The 19,514-nt window shown below is 43.7% G+C and overlaps 2 long non-coding RNA genes across 2 annotated transcripts in view; one reads left to right on the forward strand and one right to left on the reverse strand.

Moving 5' to 3' along the window:
• The window catches only part of LOC146401651 (uncharacterized), a 65,467-nt gene extending 61,591 nt beyond the window's left edge, over window positions 1-3,876 (forward strand). The window contains exon 4 of the long non-coding RNA XR_014810573.1: window positions 270-3,876. This is a non-coding gene — a long non-coding RNA (uncharacterized LOC146401651). The remainder of the gene's footprint in view (window positions 1-269) is intronic.
• The window catches only part of LOC146401652 (uncharacterized), a 113,923-nt gene that overhangs the window by 31,163 nt on the left and 63,246 nt on the right, over window positions 1-19,514 (reverse strand). The gene's annotated exons all lie outside the window — the stretch shown is intronic.

Consider the following 19,514-nt stretch of genomic DNA (forward strand, 5'->3'; position numbering starts at 1 on the left):
ATATGGACCCCAATTAGTTGGACTTCAGTCCTGGGGACAGGACAAGGGATTGCCAGGGGGAGGCAAGTGAACTAAGGAGAAGTTTTTTAGGGGAATGACCAGAAGTGGGCTGAACCAAGAGCGTGAGAAAGAGTAGTGGATGCCTGTAAGGTATCATCAACTGATGAGAAAATGTAAAGTATTTAAAAACAGACATTTTTTTTTTTGAATGAATGAATAAACAAAGAACCAGATTTTTTTTTTCTTTTTTCTTTTGGCTGCACTTACAGTGTAAGGAAGTTCCCAAGACAGGGATTGAACCAGCCCCAAACAGCATGAGAATGCCAGATCCTTAGCCCGATGGCTCAGAAGGACCCCATGCAGGCCCGTGACTCCAGGACATTCCCCTCACTCCTCATGACCGCGTTACCTCCAGCCATATAGAAAATTGGGGATGGGGAGGATGAAATATAGAAACCTGGATCTGTGCGATCTCCTGGATGGAGGAATCTTAGGTATAAACAAAAAGTCACAGCTGAGCAACAACACGCCATGCCAGATGTGCACAAGCGAAAAGCAAAATTGTGGGCAGCCGGTTCTGGCAAGATCTGAATCCTGGGGACTCATTTCTTTGCATCCAAAAAATGCTTGAGGCTTGAGGTGTATGGACAGCCTCATCGGATCTGACAACATAGTCTGTCACCATCTGAGGGAAATGGCCTGACATTTGAAGTTTTCATGACTTGATATCATCCAGCCCTTTCTCTCTCATGTTTTCTGCTCATGGTGACTTTGGCAAACCGCGAATGCAATATGAGCTTCCTAGGGCTGCTGCAACAAAGACCTCAAACCAGATGGCTTAAAACAGCAAAAACTTGTTCTCCCACAGTTCCAGAGGCGAGAAGTCCAAAATCAAGGTGTCAGCAGGACCTCACTCCCTCTGAAGAAAGAATCTATCCCTTGCCTCTTCTTGCTCCTGATGGCCACCCAGCCATCCCTGGCCTTCCTTGGCTTGTAGCTCATCACTCCAACCTCCGCCTCTGACTTCATATCACAGCCTCCTCTGTCTGTCTCTCCCCTTGGGGTGTCTATTATAAGGATACCTGTCATTGGATAGTGGGCCCACCCAAGTAATCCAGGGTCCTTAATAACATCAGCAAAGAACCTTTTGCCAAAAAGATCACATTTGCAAGTTTTGGGGATAAGGATGTGGACAATATCTGGGAGCCCCCATTCAGACCACTGCTTACCATCACAGAATTGTCCATGGTGCTGGTACCCCTTTCAAAGATGCTGACTTCAAGAGGATTCTGCAAGACTCAGAGGATTCTGCAGCAAAGTTCCTCTGGAGATGGAAGGAGGACAGTAGTCTCAAGTTTGAGCAGGAAGGCGGGGGCCACACTTTTTTTTCTCCTCTTATTTGGGCTGCACTTGCAGTACATGGAGGTTCCCAGGCTAGGGGTCAAATCAGAGCTGCAGCTGCCAGGCTACGCCACGGCCACAGCAATGCAGGATCCAAGCTACATCTGAGACCTACCCCACAGCTCATGGCAATGCCGGATCTTCAACCCACTGAGCAAGGCCAGGGATCGAACCCGCATCCTCAAGGATACTAGTCAGGTTCCTCACTGCTGAGCCACAGTGGGAACTCTAGCAGGGGCCATACTTCAAAGAGCACTTGGGCTTTTCTCTCAGTCTTTCCACCGCTCTTAGCCCTTTCAGTGTCTGTGTGCTGAAAATCAGAAATATCTCAGCTAAATTGAAATCCACGGTCTCTTTACTATGAAATCATTTCAACTCCTCCTGCGCAAACCTCCCTCCCTGACTCCCAGTCTCAGAGAGGTAAGGATTTAACAGCGTGTGTGTTTTTCAAATGTCAGAGACTTCCTTTCTTTCTCAAGAAGAGGTGTGTGGCTGGGGTGAGGGAAGACACTTCATGGTGCATTAGGCATTGTACACTAAAGAGAAGCTGATAGGAGAAGAATTAATTACAGTTTAACAATAATAATAAAAAGCAAAGCAAGAGATTGAAATGAAATAGCCAGGGGAACAAATGGGTTTCCGGGAAGAATGGTGTCTATTCACCATGGAAAATTTATATGTAGAGTAAATGCTGGGAATTGGAACCCAGAAGAGGCCATCAAAGGCCTGAGGAGGCTCCAGCAAGCGGGGGCTGCTTTTCTATTGAATTGTCTCATTAGCTGGCTGGAGGTATAAATAAATTCCTCCAGTGTCTTTGTTGTCTGACAAGATGGAAAGCAGAATGTGTCTTAACGGGGCAGGGGGTGGGGGATTTGGGGAGAGGGAGGGTGACCCTGACAGCCCCTGACAGCCCCTGGAACCAAGGGAAGGGCTGGGAAGGAGGCTGTAGGGGGGCAAAGAATAGGCTGCGATGGAGGCGTCTGCTTCCTTTCATGGCCCGGGCGACCGGCTGTAGGCTGCACTGAGAGCCAGGGAGGGGCCGGGACTCCTGGAGCCCAGAGGCTTTGTTCTGAGGCCAGGCACATGGCTTTATCACGGCAAAGCCCGCTCTGCATCAGCACAGCTTATACCAGGAGCAACACTGGAGCCTCAAAGCCTTCCTCCAGGTGCCTTCCTTAGATGGTTGTGTGTGCTTGTTTGCAAGGACTTTTATGTGAAATTTGTTCCAGGGAATAGAAATAATTAATAGTTTTTAAAAATAAGAGGATTCTGAGAAGAGGGCAGTTGTGGCAACATAGTTGCTTTTTTAGTAACCGCTTTATTAAAATAGCATTCGTCAACTATACTGCCTGATTTGGTGGCTTTTAGTATTTTCACAGTTATACAACCATCACCACAGTCACCCCAGAATGAAACCCCATACCCATTAGCAGTCACACTGCATTTCCCCCCATTCTCCCTAGCCTTAGGCCACCACTATTCTCCTTTCTGTCTCTAGAGATTTACCCATTCTGGACATTTCATATAAATGGATACATACACTATCTTCCCTTTTGTGTCTGGCCTATGTTACTTAGCATAATGTCTTCAAAGCCCATCCATATTGTAACACGGGTCAGAATTTCCTTCCTTTTTAAAGCTAAATAATATTCTATTGTTTGTATATACTAGATTTTGTTTTTCTGCTCATCTGTTGATGGGCATTTGGGTTGTTTCCACCTTTTGGCTATTGGGGATAATGCTGCTGAACACATTCACTGTACAAGTTTTTGGGTGGACATTTGTTTTCATTTCTCTTGGGTACCTACCCAGGAGTAGAGTTGCTGGGTCACGTGGTACCTCTATGTTTACCATTTTGAGGAACGGCCAGATTGTTTTCCAAAATGGCTGTGGCATAATTTTTGAGTTCCTCAGTCTCCTCCATACACATAGACAAAACAGACAGGATAGCAAAACAAAAACTCACAAATGTCTCAGATAAATGTAAGACAAGCAGTAAAGACACAGCTCAGAAAACATTTAGAGAGAGAGAGATGATAGATAGATACATAGGTACCTACATAGATAGATGATAGATACATAGATGATACATAGATAAAGTTTTACCAGATTTAATCATGTTGTGAAAATAGTGGAAGGAGAACTTCCAGGGTAGTGAATCTAGGAAAGTTATCCTAATCTCCCTTTCCCTCCTAAAGGTACAAAAAATTCCTCTCATTCAAATGAGCAATAGAAAATGATCATGAGCCACGTAAAGTTGCTCTAAGAAAAGAAAAAGTCACATGATATTGTTTCTGGAGATAATGAAGGCGTACTAGAAAGACACTGCCCATGAAACAGATAAACTTGTAGCCTAATATGTAAAATGAACTAAGATAAATTAAGAAAAATGGTGTTATGGAAGAATAACCATAATACGATTAGATTCTAGTAAGCTTAGAAAAACTTAGCGATGAGAGACTTGAAAAAAAGAAAGATTTGAAAAGAGAAGGGACAAAACTCAGAAAGGAATGAGAAATAAAAGAAACCAATTTCATAAATTAAGACTAAAGTGGAAGAGACATGTTCAGCTATCTACTGCTACCCAATGAACTACACCCAAATTCAGTGGAAAAGAAAAAGCAATAGTTGTATGGGACTCATGGATCCTGGCCTTAGCTAGGGTGACTTGAATGGCTGTGGGCTGAGACAGCTGGGAGTTGAAGGTCTACTTCCAAGGCAGTACCTTCAATGTCATCCCTGGCACTTGGGCTTGGTTGGTTGGAGGTCGGGTTCAGCTGGGTCTGGCGGCTGGAGTGCTGACAGGTGGCCTGTCCTGCATGTCATCCTCAGGGAGTTGGGCTCTATACATAGTGCCTCAGGTTTCCAAGAATGAGTGTCCCAAAGACCAAGGCAGCTGAGCTGGACCTTTTCTGACTTTGCCTTAGAAACCACAGAGCATCCCTCTCACCATAAACTATCATTCAAAGCTGTCACAGGCCCACTGAAGCTGAAAGGGAGGGGACATAGACTCTCCCTCTTGCTGGGATGCATGTCAAAGAATTTTTGTCCATTTTTCTCAGCTTTATTAAAAAGTAATTTACATACAATATAATTCATCTGTTGTAATTGAGCCACTGGATGACTTTGGGTAATTGTATAGTCTTGTCACCACCAGCATAGTCAAGATTTAGAATAATCCTCTCACCTTCAAGTGATTTCTCATGCCTCTTTATGGCCATGTTTGAAAGCCACCATGGAACCTACAAATGAGTGAACCCTAGTTGCAACGGATCAAAATTTTTAAATAAAAAAGAAATGAAGATAGTGAAAAATGATTCAAGAGAAAGTGGCATGCACACACAACACACACACGTTAGGCAATAAAGACCTCGTGCCCAGGGATTTGAAATCCTGAAAATGAAAACCAAAGTAACAGAATAAAATAAATACAAAGATATTTATATTAAGAAAAACTTTCTGAAATAAAACAGACTTAAAACTTCATAGTGAAAAGTCCATCTCATATCTGGGAAAATCAGCCCACACGTTGAATATTCTGGTGCTTAAAACTAGTAGACTTGAAAGAAAAAAAACTTGAATGCAAAAAAGACCAAGTCACTTAAGGAAAGAAAATTCTACCAGACTCTGGACCCAGTGCTTTAAGGCAGAGGTTGAAGCCACATGTTGAATCTACTGGAGGAAAGAAACTGAGGCAAAAAATTTTATAGCAAAGAAACTGGGCTTCAAATATAAAAGCACAGACACTGTTTAAAAAAACAAAACAAAGCAAAACAAAACAAAAAACAAAACCTCAGGGGATATTGTTCCATGCCCTTCCTGAGGAATCTGCTAGAGAATGAGTTTCAAAAAACCAAAATGACCAGAGAGGTACCAACATAAAGACCAGTGGTGAGCATTACAGATATATTTTCCCTTAGAATTAAGACTAAATGATGATTTTCAAGAGAGAATAATATGAAGGTCTTTGGGTTCTGATGATGTAAAGACAGTACAATATCAAAAATGGGAGGAGAATAGATAAAATTGATAATAAATTCAATAAGCTTACAAATTTTGTTTGTGGGTTTGAACTGAAAGTAAAAGGTCTCACTTCAAATTAGATGCTGAGGAGATGGTGTGGGGGAGAAAGAGGAAGTTAGCAGATAATTTTGATACTGTTCCTGGGAGAAGGGAACCAATAGAAAATAGCCTGAAAAAGAAGAGATTAGGAGTATAAGTTTTAGAATTTGCATTCATGTAGCCATTAGAACAAAAATGCAAACTTGCCTAAATTCGAAAGATATACCCCCAAACAAGAGACCAAATAAAATAAGCCATAAAGAAAAATATTATATTTCTAAAGGACACACATGCTCAAAATATAAAATACTGTGACAAAACTTTTGAGGCCAACATATCTACACCATCGGTGGGTGTGAGGGGCTGGCTCAGTGAGGCTTTGATGTGCATTTCCCTGATGATGAGTGATGCTGAACATCTTGTCATGTGCCTCTTGGTCATTTGTGTGTCTTCTTTAGAAAAACATCTGTTGGGTTCCTAGAACCATTTTTTAATCAGATTGTTTAGGTTTTGCTATGGGGTTGTATACATTCTTTATATATTTTGGCTATTAACCCCTTAACAGATAGTAAGCAAATATTTTCTCCCATTCCATCGGTTGCCTTTTAATTTGGCTGGTTTCCTTTGCTGTGCAGAAGCTTTTTAGTTTGATATAGTCTCACTCTAATTTTACTTATGTTTGAAATTTTTCATAGTAAAATGCAAATATGTGTATGTGCATCTGTAAAAAATAGAGTGGACCGAAGGTCCTCCATAATAACATTCAGATCTGTTTTGTCAGGTGAAAAAAAAAAAGTGTCCTCAAGATTATGCATGACATACAGCTATGCCATCCATGTGAATGCCATCTGTTGCATGTGAAATATCCCTGCTCTTTTGCCATCTGATTTTGTCCCCCACTGAACACACTATATTGTGGTCATATTTCCATCTCTGTACATAGAGATCTATCTCTCAATTTAACAGCTCCGTAGCCTTCGGTTGTAGGAATGTGTCATAATTGTTTTAATTGTCCCCCTATTGATTGATATTTGGGTTGTTTCCAGATGCTCGTTAATATAAACAAGGTTTCTGACGAATGTTCTTCCTCAGACATCCTTTCACGTTGTGTGGTTATTTCCTTAGGATAAGTTCCAAGAAGTGGGGCTGCCGGGTGAAACCATCATTAAAGATTTTAAAAGCGAGTCTTTGAAAAGATGGGGCCCACTGTACCAGACCTGGCCTAGTGCCATGGAGTCCTGTGGTTGTTCTAGGCCCCAGGGAATTGGTCCTGTGGCCACAGGATGCCAAGCTCCCTCGCCCTGGGTGGAAAATATCCCCCCACTGCAGATTCGGACTCGGGAGGTCTGCAGTGGAATGCAGGAACGCGAAATTTTAAATAAACCTCTGGCTGATTCTGATGCTGGTGGTCCAGGATCACATTGATAAATGACCACTTAGCAGCTCTGTCTCCCGATCAGCCTCTCCTGAGAAGCTCCAAAAAAACTCTCAAGCGTGGGTGTAATCCTGGGAAATTTCTTTTTCAGTAGATCCGGGGTAGAGCTGGTGTGTGAACGTACTATGTGGATACATACACGTGATCCCATCCTCATACAGGCTAGGGGTCCAATCAGAGCTACAGACGCTAGCCTGCACCACAGACACAGCAACTTGGGATCCGAGCTGCATCTGTGACCTACACCACAGCTCACCGCAATGCCGGATCCCCAACTCACTGAGTGAGGCCAGGGATTGAACTTGCAACCTCATGGTTACTAGTCGGATTCGTTTCTGCTGTGCCGAAACAGGAACTCCCTCCCCTTGTCCTGTTTTCACTTGCCTGCCTCTTCCTCTCCTCTCCATCTTTATCCCACCCCCCTCTCAGGTACAATCTAGGTTAATAACCAGGTGGTTCAAGTTCATTGTTACTATGGTATTATTCTCTGTGCCAATTTAACATACACAAAAATGCTGTATATTACATATATGTGTCAGCCAGAGTGCTCAACAAGCAGCAGAAACCAGTTCTGGCTGATTTAAGCAGCCTCTTAAAAAGACATTGAGCAGTTCACAGATTCTCTGTGTGGGTTAGAGAAACAGTGTGAAGCCCTTCCACCCAGGGCCACCTCCCCATGTCATGCTCAGGGCAGGTCCTATGACCGCGCCATTGTCGCAGCCAGGCACCCAGCACTGACCCAGCAGAGGCAACCGCTTCTCCACCCACAGCAATAGATACTCTGTGGGTCAGCAGCCTTCTTGGGAAGGTAGAAGGATCTGGGTGCTCTTCATCTCACAGTCACACTTGGTTACAACTTCCATCCTCTTCTGACTCGACTTTCTTAACCCTTCACTTGCACTGTGATTGCCCTGTACTGTGTTTGCTTCTGTGTCTCTCAGTTTCTCATGTTGGGCTGATGCTGTGAGCCTCAGGCTACTTAAGGCCAGAATTGTGAGGAAGAGTGGGAGTGTCACCGTCTACCAACTCTGTGTAGCCTCCTGAGAAGTTCCCTGTGTCTGCCACAGGCTCTGGAAGAGCCTGGGATGCTGTGTGGGATGCTGGAGGAAACCTGAGACACATGCACTAGGAAGAGCAGGTCTCTGTCTCAGGAGCCCCCTGATCTGGGAAGAACTGATCAGGCTTGAAGGTGGCAACATTCAGAGAGCAAAGTCTGGCCACATTTTTCTAGAGTTACTTCATGCACTGCTTTGAGACATGCAGAAGTCCGTGACTATCAGAGCTTCATTTTTGATAGCTGGCTTTTCTTCTTCTGGAAGTAATGTAAGCCATGGAGGTGGACCCAGCCACTGTCAGCCTTTCTGAATCAGCACTAGGAGGGCTGAAAGGTGGGCTTAAAGGGAGTAAATTCAGGCAACAATCAGAAGAAAATTGTTTTTTTTTTTAAAGGCATTTCATTTTGTTTGTGAGGCCACTTAGGGTCATCTGGGATAATAATTCTTTGCAGGGAGTGGGGAGATAGTATTTCTATGTAAAGAATATCAACCCAAGTTCAAGTTTCTTACATGTTTAGGAACACAGAAACATTGTGTTACATCTTCCAGAAAGCAGATAGTAATAGAGTTAGACATGTGAGAGGTGATTGGAGTGATACCCATAGAGAATAAAGGACAGTGGAGTTCCCACTCTGGCACAGTGGGTTAAGGATCCCATTGCTGCAGCTGAGGCATAGGTCACAGCTGTGGCTCAGATTTGATCCCTGGCCTGGGAATTTCCACATGCCTATGGGTGCAGTCAGAGAGAAAGAAAAAGAGAGAAAGAGGGAAAGAAATGGAAGGAGGAAGGAAGGAAGGAAAGAAGAACGGATAGAGTGGAGTGGAGTGGAGTGGAGTGGAATGGAATGGAATGGAACAGAACAGAACAGAACAGAACAGAACAGAATAGAATAGGGGTAGGAGAGGGAGAAAGAGCAGGCAAGGACTTAAGATGGCCATGCAGGTCTAACAATACCCACAGAAGGAGAGGGAAGAGGAATGGCTGGTGGAAGAGACTCTGACTTAGGGGCAGCTTTGAGAAAGGCATCAGCTGGGTAGGGAGCTCCAGCATCAGCAATGTGGGGCAGCAAAAGCGGGAATGAGTGTGCCCTCTATACTCAGTCATTGCTGGGAGCTGCTCAGGGATGTCATAGAGAGAGCTTGGGGCAAATGCTGCGGTGGGTCCCCAAGGTGCTGTGGCCAGAAGCTGTGGGCTGACTGCACTCATGGTGATATGAAGTTCTTTTTAAAAAATTTTTTTAAATTAAAGCGTAGTTGATTTAAAATATTGTGTAAATTTCTGCCATACAGCAAAGTGGCCAACTCACACACACACACACACACATATTCTTTTTCTCATATTATCTATCACAAGAGAATGGATATAGTTCCCTGAGCTGTACAGTAGGATCAAGTCCTTTCTTGACAGGAAATGCCCTGTGGCACACTTCCATGGATGCCACAACAGATTTTTAGCAACATTTCCTTCAACAAAGGTTATGATTTTTAAAAAAATTAAAGCCAACCACATGTATCATAATCATTTCAAACACATAGAAAAGTATGAAAAGGAAAAGAAATCGCTGTTATTCCACCAGAGATTTTCTATATACATTTATAAATATGTTCTTTTTATTGAAAAATAAGATCATGCTCTACATACTGTTTTAAATGTTTTTTACACCAGAATTATGAAGTCATGTTTCCTTTTCATTTACATAAATCTATACCTTCTGTAATGACTGCTGGGTGCTCCCTTGTATGAATGTACCTTAATTTAAGTGGTTTCCTGTGGATCAGCACTTTTGATGTTTCAAGTTCTTTGTAACTATAGACCTCTCTGCAGTGGCAGTCCTCAGACCTGAGTGCTGTTCTTGGAGGTCTCCAGGGATTCCAGAGCTTGCCTCAGTGGTTCTCTCTGATGCTGCATCGTCTTGACAGGATGCTGCCCTACCCCCTGGGGCTCCACTGAGATGTTGCCAAGGATGCATGAATGCACAATCAAGGACCCCAAGAGAAAGGCAACTCTGCCAGGTGGTTCTAAGAACCCTTGTAGGATAAAGAGCTAGGTCCAGCATCACAGCTCAGAGAAACCAGTTTCCTTTCTTGCTGGTGACAAGGATTATGGCCCTATTGGGCTGTTTATTTTATCTTGTTTTACATCCACCTGCTGCTTTCAGAAACTTAGTCCCCCCAGTTCCAATGAGGAGAATTAGGAGAAGAAAATCCTCAGAGATGGAGGGCCATGGGCAGCCCATGGAAGAGTTCTTTCCCAGCCTTCACCATCTAAGTCCAGCATGAACAATCACAAGATCTTCCATTTCCATGGCGATTTACATGGCTAGCTCCCCTGGGGAGCCCAAGACACTCTGCTTCTGTCCCTCCAACCCCCTCAGGTACCAGGACAGAACCTAGCCGAGGTACCAGCAGAGGATGGTGGTGGGTTCTCCTGAAGCTGGAAATCAGATGCTCGAGGGAGCTAGAAAGAGAGTACAAAACTAGACTCTGGTGTTCTTTGTGTTCTTACAAATGAACTTAATTTCTGTATCAAGCGCCATTCTACCGCTCTTGTGATTTTCTCCTCAATCATTTCAGAAGTTTCCCCCTGTCTGTGTCAGTTTAGGGCTTACATAGTGTCAAGTGCGCGAGCTCTTACGCGTGCTCAGTCTGTGTTGTACGTCCACCAACATCTGCTGAGCTGAGCATCACCCCTGCTGACCCCATACAGACGTCCGCCAGGACGTGCATGCCCCATCTGCCGAGCAGGCCACAGTCCGTGGTGGTCACTCTGCAGGCTTCCCTTCCTACTTTACCGAATTTTCCTAAGTTTTCTGCTTAAAACATGTGCTGCTTTTGTGGTCTTTCTGTCTTAAAAGTGTGGTTCTGGGGTAGAAAATGGGCAAGGTTTAGAATAAGCTCTGGGTAAAAAACTTGAAGGCAGTTTAACCGGTGGTCGATACAAAGCAAAGCAAAGCAAACCCACCTAGAGATGTGTTTATGAAGATGTGTTGCCAGGGATTCTTGGGAGATTCTTGCTCCACGGAGGGGCCTAAAGTTCCTTGCAGGAAGCTGTGACTGGGAGCAAATAAAGCTGCCTTGCCTATGGCTTTCTGGCCCACCCCACTGAAGCAGGGCTGTGTTATAGGGCAATGACCCAAAGGCAGACTGGGTCAGAGGAGGCTGCAGCCTTCTGGGAGAGCCTTGACTATAAATCTGCAGCTGTACAAATGTACAAACTCCCTCCTTCTGCTCCCTCCAAACAGATTCCTAGTTTGGAGATAATGGTTACTGTAGCCAAAACTACTTTTGTTCTCTGTCTCTGACATTGTCCAGAGAAAGGGATGACCTGGCCAGCCTGTATAAATGTTCTGGTTTTGTTGGCTGGCCCTAGTGTGGAAATGGGTATTTAAACTAATGGAGTTTGATGATGACACTGTCCATTAAGATAAGCCCATCTGTTACAAATCTTTTTTTCCAGAAAGCAACAGGACACATGGTATCAAGAGCCTTTAAAAAGTCTAGGAGTTCCCACTGTGGCTCAGTGGGTTAAGATCCCAAAATAGTGTTCATGAGGATGCGGGTTTGATCCCAGGACTCACTCAGTGGGTTAAGGATCTGGCATTGCCGTGAGCTGTGGTGTAGGCCAGCAGATGAACTCTGATTGGACCCCTGGCCTGGAAACTTCCGTATGCCTCGGGTGTGGCCCCAAAAAAGAAAAAAAAAAAATCTATACACTTTGACCCAGCAACTCCTCTTCTAATAATATCATAAATTCAAACACATTTATGCTCAACAGCATACCTCTGGTGTTTCCCAAAGTGGTAAAAAAGTAGGAAAAAAAACCCTCAATGTTTGAGAGTAAGAGAAGAAGATTAAATAATGGTATACCCAAATGTTGAACCATAATGAAGCCATTAAAAGTGATTTTCAAATAATTGCATTGGCAATGGGAAAGGTTCATATTATAGTAAGTTTAAGAAATAGGATTCAGAACTGCACATACAGTATTATTTTAATTTTGCAAAATTATTACATGCATGTTCCTAAGTAAAACATTGAAAAGAAATATATTAACTTCTTGGGTATTCAAAGCTGGTGATTTTTACTTTCTTCTTTGTATCCCCCACCAGAGAGATGGCTTTTTTGTTGCCTATTTATCAAAATAATTGGATCTATTTGTTATTTTTACCAAGCTCACCAATTTATCTTATGACAGTACTTTAGAATGCAGAGATATAGCAGAAAAAAACACATACCCAGCTAGCTGCAGATTTTAGGTAAGTTATTTCTTTTCTCTACGCCTGAGTGTCTTCATCTACATAATAGGGATGATAATATTTACCTCCCATGGTTATTTTGATTGTTTAATAAGGTGAATATAAAGTGATGAGCACATAGTAAGTGTTCAATAAATATTGGATTTCCCCCCTCCCCCCTCCCCACTCCTATTTTAATTTTACCAATAGGAAGTAATAAAAAGAATGTATTTAGATCTATGCACCATTATCTTATTCATTATAAATTCATTGCATGGCCTGATAGTTGTGGTTTTTAAAAGCACGTGTTTCAGAAAGGAGGAAAGTCTCTGTGCTGGAGGAAGCGGCGGGAAACAAGGGAAGGTTTTAGAGAGAACACAGATGTCCTTAACTTCTATTTTCATCTGTCTCCCTGTCAAGAAGAAATGCCATCAAACCAGACTGGAGGAAACTAAGGGCCAAGATAGGAGCGCAGATAGAGGAAAACTGCTTTAACCAAATATCCAAGTTGGACTCTGCCTCCCTTTGGCTGCAACATGAAGAGCAAAGTTACATTCCATAGGAGGTCACTGTTCAAATATTGCATAAGTGTCTTTGAACTGGTGGAATTTTTCTTGAACCCCTTCAAACCACACCGAGGGCATCAAGGGTCAGGGGAGGGGCGGTGGGAGGGGATTTGGGAGGAAGAGGTCTTTGGAGAGAATGGTTTGCGTGCTGTGGGTACTTGCCCTTCATCACGAAAGAGACAGAGAGAGAGAGAGAATGAGCGTCAAAGGAGAGCAGTTGGAGAGCAGAGGCTGAGGGCAGGACACAGGAAATTGGGGTCTGATTCCTGCCTGAAAAATCTAAAGAATGAGAAGACTTGAAATTCTTGCCAGGCCCAGGGAGTGAAGAGCTGGTTTACAAAATTACCAGAGAAGAACTTCCCTACTCTCGAGATCTCTCAGCACCTCCCCAGCCCAGAGGATTCAGGATTTCAGGTTTGCAAGCGGAGGTAGGAAGAGAGGCCCCCCAAAAGAAGATGCCTAGCACACAGATGAGCTGTAAGCATCCTGCTTGCACCAGGCCCCAGCTGATGAGGAAGATTTAACTGGAAACAAAGCTCACAATTCTGCTCCTTATGTAGGAGTGAGTTTCAGTATCTAAAGGGAGACGTATTTAGTGACTTAAAGTGATAATAGTACTTTGATTGATCATGAGTGATCAGAAAACTCATGGGACTGGAGTTCCTGTTGTGGCTCAGCGGCAACAAACCTACCTAGTATCCATGAGGATGCATTTGATCATAGCCTCTCTCAGTGAGTTAAGGCTCTGGTGTTGCCATGAGCTGTGGTGTAGGTCACAGATGCAGCTCGGATCTGGCATTGCTGTGGCTGTGGTGTAGGCTGGCAGGTGCAGCACCGATTCAACCCCTAGCCTGGGAACTTCTATAGGCCACAGGTGCACCCTTAAAAAGACAAAAAGAAAAAGAAAATTCACAAGACTGAAGAATTTTCAGCCACAAACAGAAGGATATCCTTACTGAATTAATTTTAAGCCACAAGCAGAGACAACATCAAGTTGCTTTCCGCTTACAGCCCAGAAGCTCACTTAGACCAAATAAACTACCTCACCTGCTTAAATGAGTTTAAGTCCAGCCAGTCCAGACAAACGAACTCCCAGTTGGCCACCAGAGTCACCTGTAAAATCTTTGAGATGTCCTGGAAAATTGAGTGAGTAGCCAAAAGAATGACAATGTCCTGATTTTTAAATGGGGCGGTAGATGAAATTTACATTTTGACCAATGAGTGCTGCCAGCGCCAGCAAAAATCTAGATGGGATTATTAAACAGGTGTTTTTCTGAGTACTTTAAAAAGGAAGTATTGTTTGCCAGGAACTAGTGTGGAATCACTAAGAACAAGTCTAACGTCATCTCCTTTTTGTATGAATTATTAGATTGGTGGATCGGGAGAATGTCATAGACCAGGGTCTTATTTCTGCGAGGCCTTTTACTAAATCCCTCCCAATTCTCTTGTGCAAAAGCGGAGCCCTGTCAGCGGGGACTGAGAGGCAGATTTATAGTCGGTTGAACAATCGTTCTCCAGGAGTGCTGATGAATGAATCCCTGTCACCCTGGAGGGGGGTCTCTGGCGGCATTCCAGTGGGCTTTGTTCTGGCTCTGGCCAGGTTAATATTTTTTATTAATAACTTGGAAGATGACAAAGAAGCCAATTTTATCCAAAGCATGGAAGACACTAAGGCAGAAGAGATAGTGAACTCAGGTGAAAGACTATAAATTTTTTAAAACTTGCAGTCATATCTGCTGACACATTTTGGCAACGAAGGTTGAAATAGCAGCAACCAGGACAAAGCCAGCCTAGAGGGGATTCAAGCCCAGTCTTTTTACTCTCTCCGACCAATGCTAACTGGCACAGCCCACTGACTCAGGGGGATCTCCTGGTTACCTGGTTATGCCACCATCTCCAGGGTCAGCCTCTACCTATTCTCCTCATTAATGTAGTGATGTCCCCACCTCTCCCCACAAACAGGGCTCGATGTTGCCAGGCAAAGCCCCCTGCTGCACTTGGGCTCCATCAAGACCTTCCAGGCTTAGGCCCCTACCCTGGCTCAGCCACGTTTTAACTCCCTGGGCAACCTGCCAGCTCATGGCCCATTATTAGTCCTCCCCAGAGCTTCACAAACAGGGCCAGGAATTCCTTTTCCCCCGTCCACCAAGTATCTACTTGTTCCAACATCCTAATCCCATATATCCATATGCATAAATATACATGTACTTCCCACCGGTATGAAATCTTCCAGGGATGAATGTCACTTCTGCATTGTTTAAAAATTCAATTACATCAGTACAGAATGGGGGATTCTCTTTACGAGAATCTACATTGAGCCTTTGGGCCAATTTGCCTAAGACCAGTTTGCCTAAAGACAATTTGCTTAAAGTTGTGGCTGTTGAAAATTTATATCTTAAGAGCATATTTGTGGCTCTTAAGAATAAAATCACTGTCTCTATGAAGCATTTTGCATGTTGGATGATTCCTCCTATTGCATCTGTTTTTAAATAGCTTATACATTTGTAAGCAAACTTTATAGGACTTTTATTTCACATTTCTAGAAGTTATTTTTAAACTTAACGGTGTATCACATGGCAGATTCCAGTAATGTTTTATGCCTAGGTATATACCCTAGAGAAACCAGAATATTTTTACACAAAAAGACTTGTGTAACATGTATGAGCAAAAAAAACTCATTCCTGTTTTGTTCATAATAACCAAATGCTGGAAATAGCACTAGAACCCATTGACAGGAGAATAAACAAATTCAATTATATACATACAATGAATTTATACTTAGCAGTAAAGAGGAATTAAGTGCTGATAATGCAACAACATGGATTAATCTCAAAATCATATTGAGCAAAAGAAGTCAGGAATAATCCTTTTATATGAAGTCCAAGAACACTAGAAAATTAAAATGCAGTGAAAGAATTGGTATGGTTCTTATCCAGAAGTAGGGATTGACTGGGAAGGAGCATAAAGGAATTTTCTGGGGCAAGGAAATGTTCTGTCTTGATCTGGGAAGTGGCCACATGTGCGAAAAAGCGTGCATACTCATCAAAGCTCTGCTCCCAAGATTTATGCATATTACTATATGTAAACACCTCGCTAAGTGATTGTTTAAATTTCTTTATATTTCACATGTAAGTTTCCTCTCAAAGGCACACCAAGTTTGAAGTTTAATTTTTACAAACTTTTTGGGGGGTACCATTTTTGTGTGTGTGTGTTTGTCCTTTTTAGGGCCGCACTCATGGCATATGGAGGTTGCCAGGCTAGGGGTCTAATAGGAGCTGTTGCTGCCAGCCTATGCCAGAGCCACAGCCATGCCAGATCCAAGCCGCATGTGTGACCTACACCACCCCTCACAGCAACACCAGGTCCTTAACCCACTGAGCAAGGCCAGGGATTGAACCTGCAACCTCATGGTTCCTAATAGGATTTGTTTCCCCTGCGCCATGATGGGAACTCCTGGGGATACAATTTTAATATGGAAGGAAAATTAGCACACCCTTAGGCTGATACCTATTTTGTGAGCTCATGTCATTGGAATAGTAGACTGTGCTGCATCCCTCAGCACATTCAGCTCTGTGACAGTTTAATTTTCCTAACATCTAATTGGGAAAGTCATGCTGGGTGATGGATCTGAACACACACATCAGCACACCATGTCCAGAGTTCAGGTAATTGTGGATAGTTGTATCTGGGATTGAGCCACAAGCAATTTTCCACAAATTTCGGTCTCCATGCCCTTGCCCAAAATAGACAGCTCTCACCCACCCACATCCCTTGCTGATTCTAACAGAGGGTTGGCAGGCACCAACTGGGGTCCTGCTTCTATATTCCTGTCTGTTTGGAGCAAAGCCAGCTCACTGGGCAGGTTTGAGTAACTATAACCGCCTTGCACTCTGGGTACCATCTCTCAGGTTGGTTTGGTATGGTCAGGGGGAAGGTTCTGGAGGCCCCACCTGGATGCCCAACTTCTCCTAGGATGAGGGAATGTTGTATAAGCACCAGCCCAAACCCCAGTCCTTTCTCCTTAACCATAATGTCAAGTGCAGCCCATGGAAGTAACCAAAATATTCCTCCATAAATAAACATTCACTGGAAGCTTTGTTAATACCTGCATAGTATTCTATCTCAGTAGAATCCCCCAATAAAATCCAGGCCCCCAGTTCTGGCCATGTAACATTTTTTCCCTTCTTAGAGGAAGGGAAGGTACCAATAGATTAGATCTATTGTTCTTAAGGTAGGCCACGTCCCAGTGCTCTCTTTTGTAAGATATCCATCTGGGAGCTCTGAGGAGAAAGCGCATTATCCATTAATCCTCTGGTTAGAGACCATTTTGTTAAGGAATCCTGTTTGCTTGCTCTTTTGCACCATAAACAGTTTAGGGAGAATCATGCTACTCTGTGTCCCAAACAAGGCAAAAGGAAGGTGTAAACAGATGGCATCCTGAGTCATAAGAATCCTGAGAGAAGAATGAGAGAAGTAAAGACCCCCTCATCCTTTTCTAAAAAGAGTAGAAAGCCATGTGGATAATGCTTTTATTATTTTATTATTATTATTTGTGATGGTGCATTTGGTAGAGATGAAAAGGATTGGGCCAGACTCTCGAAGCTCAGCTTGCCTCTGAGGAAGAATGCTCCCAAGTTCGGCAGGCCCTGATGCAGATATCGCGAGTGTTTTAGCTAATAAACCCACCAGGATCTGGGTAAGGGAGCCAGTGTACGGAAAAGGTTAGAAGCACAATCTCTGGAGTCAAACTGACCAAGGGTTGCATCCTGACGAGCCATGTTAGCGCTCCAGGCCTCACCTGTAAACTCGACTTAATCAGTACATCACCAGGTCTTTAAGAACTAAAGGAGGTCATATACCTAAAGCATTAAGACATCTTTTTATCTTTTTATTATTATCTTTTTATCTTTTTATTATTTATTTATTTATTTACTGTCTTTTTGCCTTTTCTAGGGCCGCTCACGCGGCATATGGAGGTTCCCAGGCTAGGGGTCGAATCAGAGCTATAGCCACCACCTACGCCAGAGCCACAGCAACGCAGGATCCAAGCCACATCTGCAACCTACACCACAGCTCACAGCAACACCAGATCCTTAATCCACTGAGCAAGGCCAGGGATTGAACCTGAAACTTCCGAACCTCCAAACCTAGTCGGATTCATTAACCACTGTGCCACGACGGGAACTCCATGACAAGTCTTTTTTTTTGTTTTGTTTTGGTTTTTTTTTTTTGTCTTTTTGCTATTTCTTGGGCTGCTCCTGCGGCATATGGAGGTTCCCAGGCTAGGGGTCGAATCGGAGCCATAGCCACCGGCCTATGCCAGAGCCACAGCAACGCGGGATCCGAGCCGCGTCTGCAACCCACACCACAGCTCACAGCAATGCCGGATCGTTAACCCACTGAGCAAGGGCAGGGACCGAACCCGCAACCTCATGGTTCCTAGTTGGATTCGTCAACCACTGCGCCACGACGGGAACTCCTGGAATCTTGAAGAACACAAATGAACTTATTTGCAGAAGAGAAACAGACTCACAGACTTCGAAAACAAACTCACGACTGCCAAAGGGGACAGGTGAGAGGTGGGGAGGGAGGGATGGACTGGGGGTTTGGGACTGGCATATGCACACTGAGGTACATGGAATGATTGGCTAATAGGGATCTGCTGTATAGCACAGAGAACCCTACCCAATTGTCTGTGATCATCTACGTAGGAAAAGAATTTGAAAGAGAATGGATGTGTATATATGTACAACTGAATCACTTTTTGTACAACAGAAATTATCAGAACCTTGTAAATCAACTATACTTCAATGAAACTTTTTTTTAAAAAAGACTTCTGATTTGTTAGGGAGTTCCCGTCGTGGCGCAGTGGTTGACGAATCTGACTAGGAACCATGAGGTTGCGGGTTCGGTCCCTGCCCTTGCTCAGTGGGTTAACGATCCGGCATTGCTGTGAGCTGTGGTGTGGGTTGCAGACGCGGCTCGGATCCCGCGTTGCTGTGGCTCTGGCATAGGCCGGTGGCTACGGCTCCGATTCGACCCCTAGCCTGGGAACCTCCATATGCCGCAGGAGCGGCCCAAGAAATAGCAATAACAACAACAACAACAATAACAAAAATAAAATAAAATAAAATAAAAGATTCCACAGTGAACAGATGATGAAGATATAACAAGTCTTTCTTTTTTTTTTTTTTTTTTTTTTTGCTTTTTAGGGCCACACCTGCAGCATATGGAAGTTTCCAGGCTAGGGGTCAAATTGGAGGTGCAGCTGCCAGCCTACCCCACAGCCATAGGAACTCAGGATCCAAGCCATGTCTGTGACCTACACCACTGCTCAGGGCAACACCTTATCCTTAACCCACTGAGCAAGGCCAGGAATTGAAGCCCCATCCTCACAGATACTAGTCGTATTTGTTTCCACTGTGCCACAAGGGGAACTCCACATGTAACAAGTCTTAATTATTGTTGCTTTCATAGTAAGAACACACAGGAGGTGCTACATCCTGTTTGGGGGGTTTGGCTCTTTAAGAGGAAACATAAAGTGGGAAATAGTCAATGACAAAATGTCAGGGTATGGGAGATCTGGAAATTTTTTTTTGTTTGTTTTTTGGTTTTTTTTTTTTGCTTTTTGCTTTTTAGGGCTGCACCCATGACATAAGGAAGTTCCCAGCGAGGGGAGAAATCGGAACTACAGCTGCCGGCCTACACCACAGCCACAGCAATGCCAGATCTGAGCCATGTCTGTGACCTACACCACAGC

Source organism: Sus scrofa, chromosome 7, assembly GCF_054392235.1.
Source record: "Sus scrofa isolate SSC_HxYL_T2T_F1_AM1 chromosome 7, Sscrofa_HxYL_maternal_Yorkshire_Landrace_v2.0, whole genome shotgun sequence".
NCBI lineage: Eukaryota > Metazoa > Chordata > Mammalia > Artiodactyla > Suidae > Sus > Sus scrofa.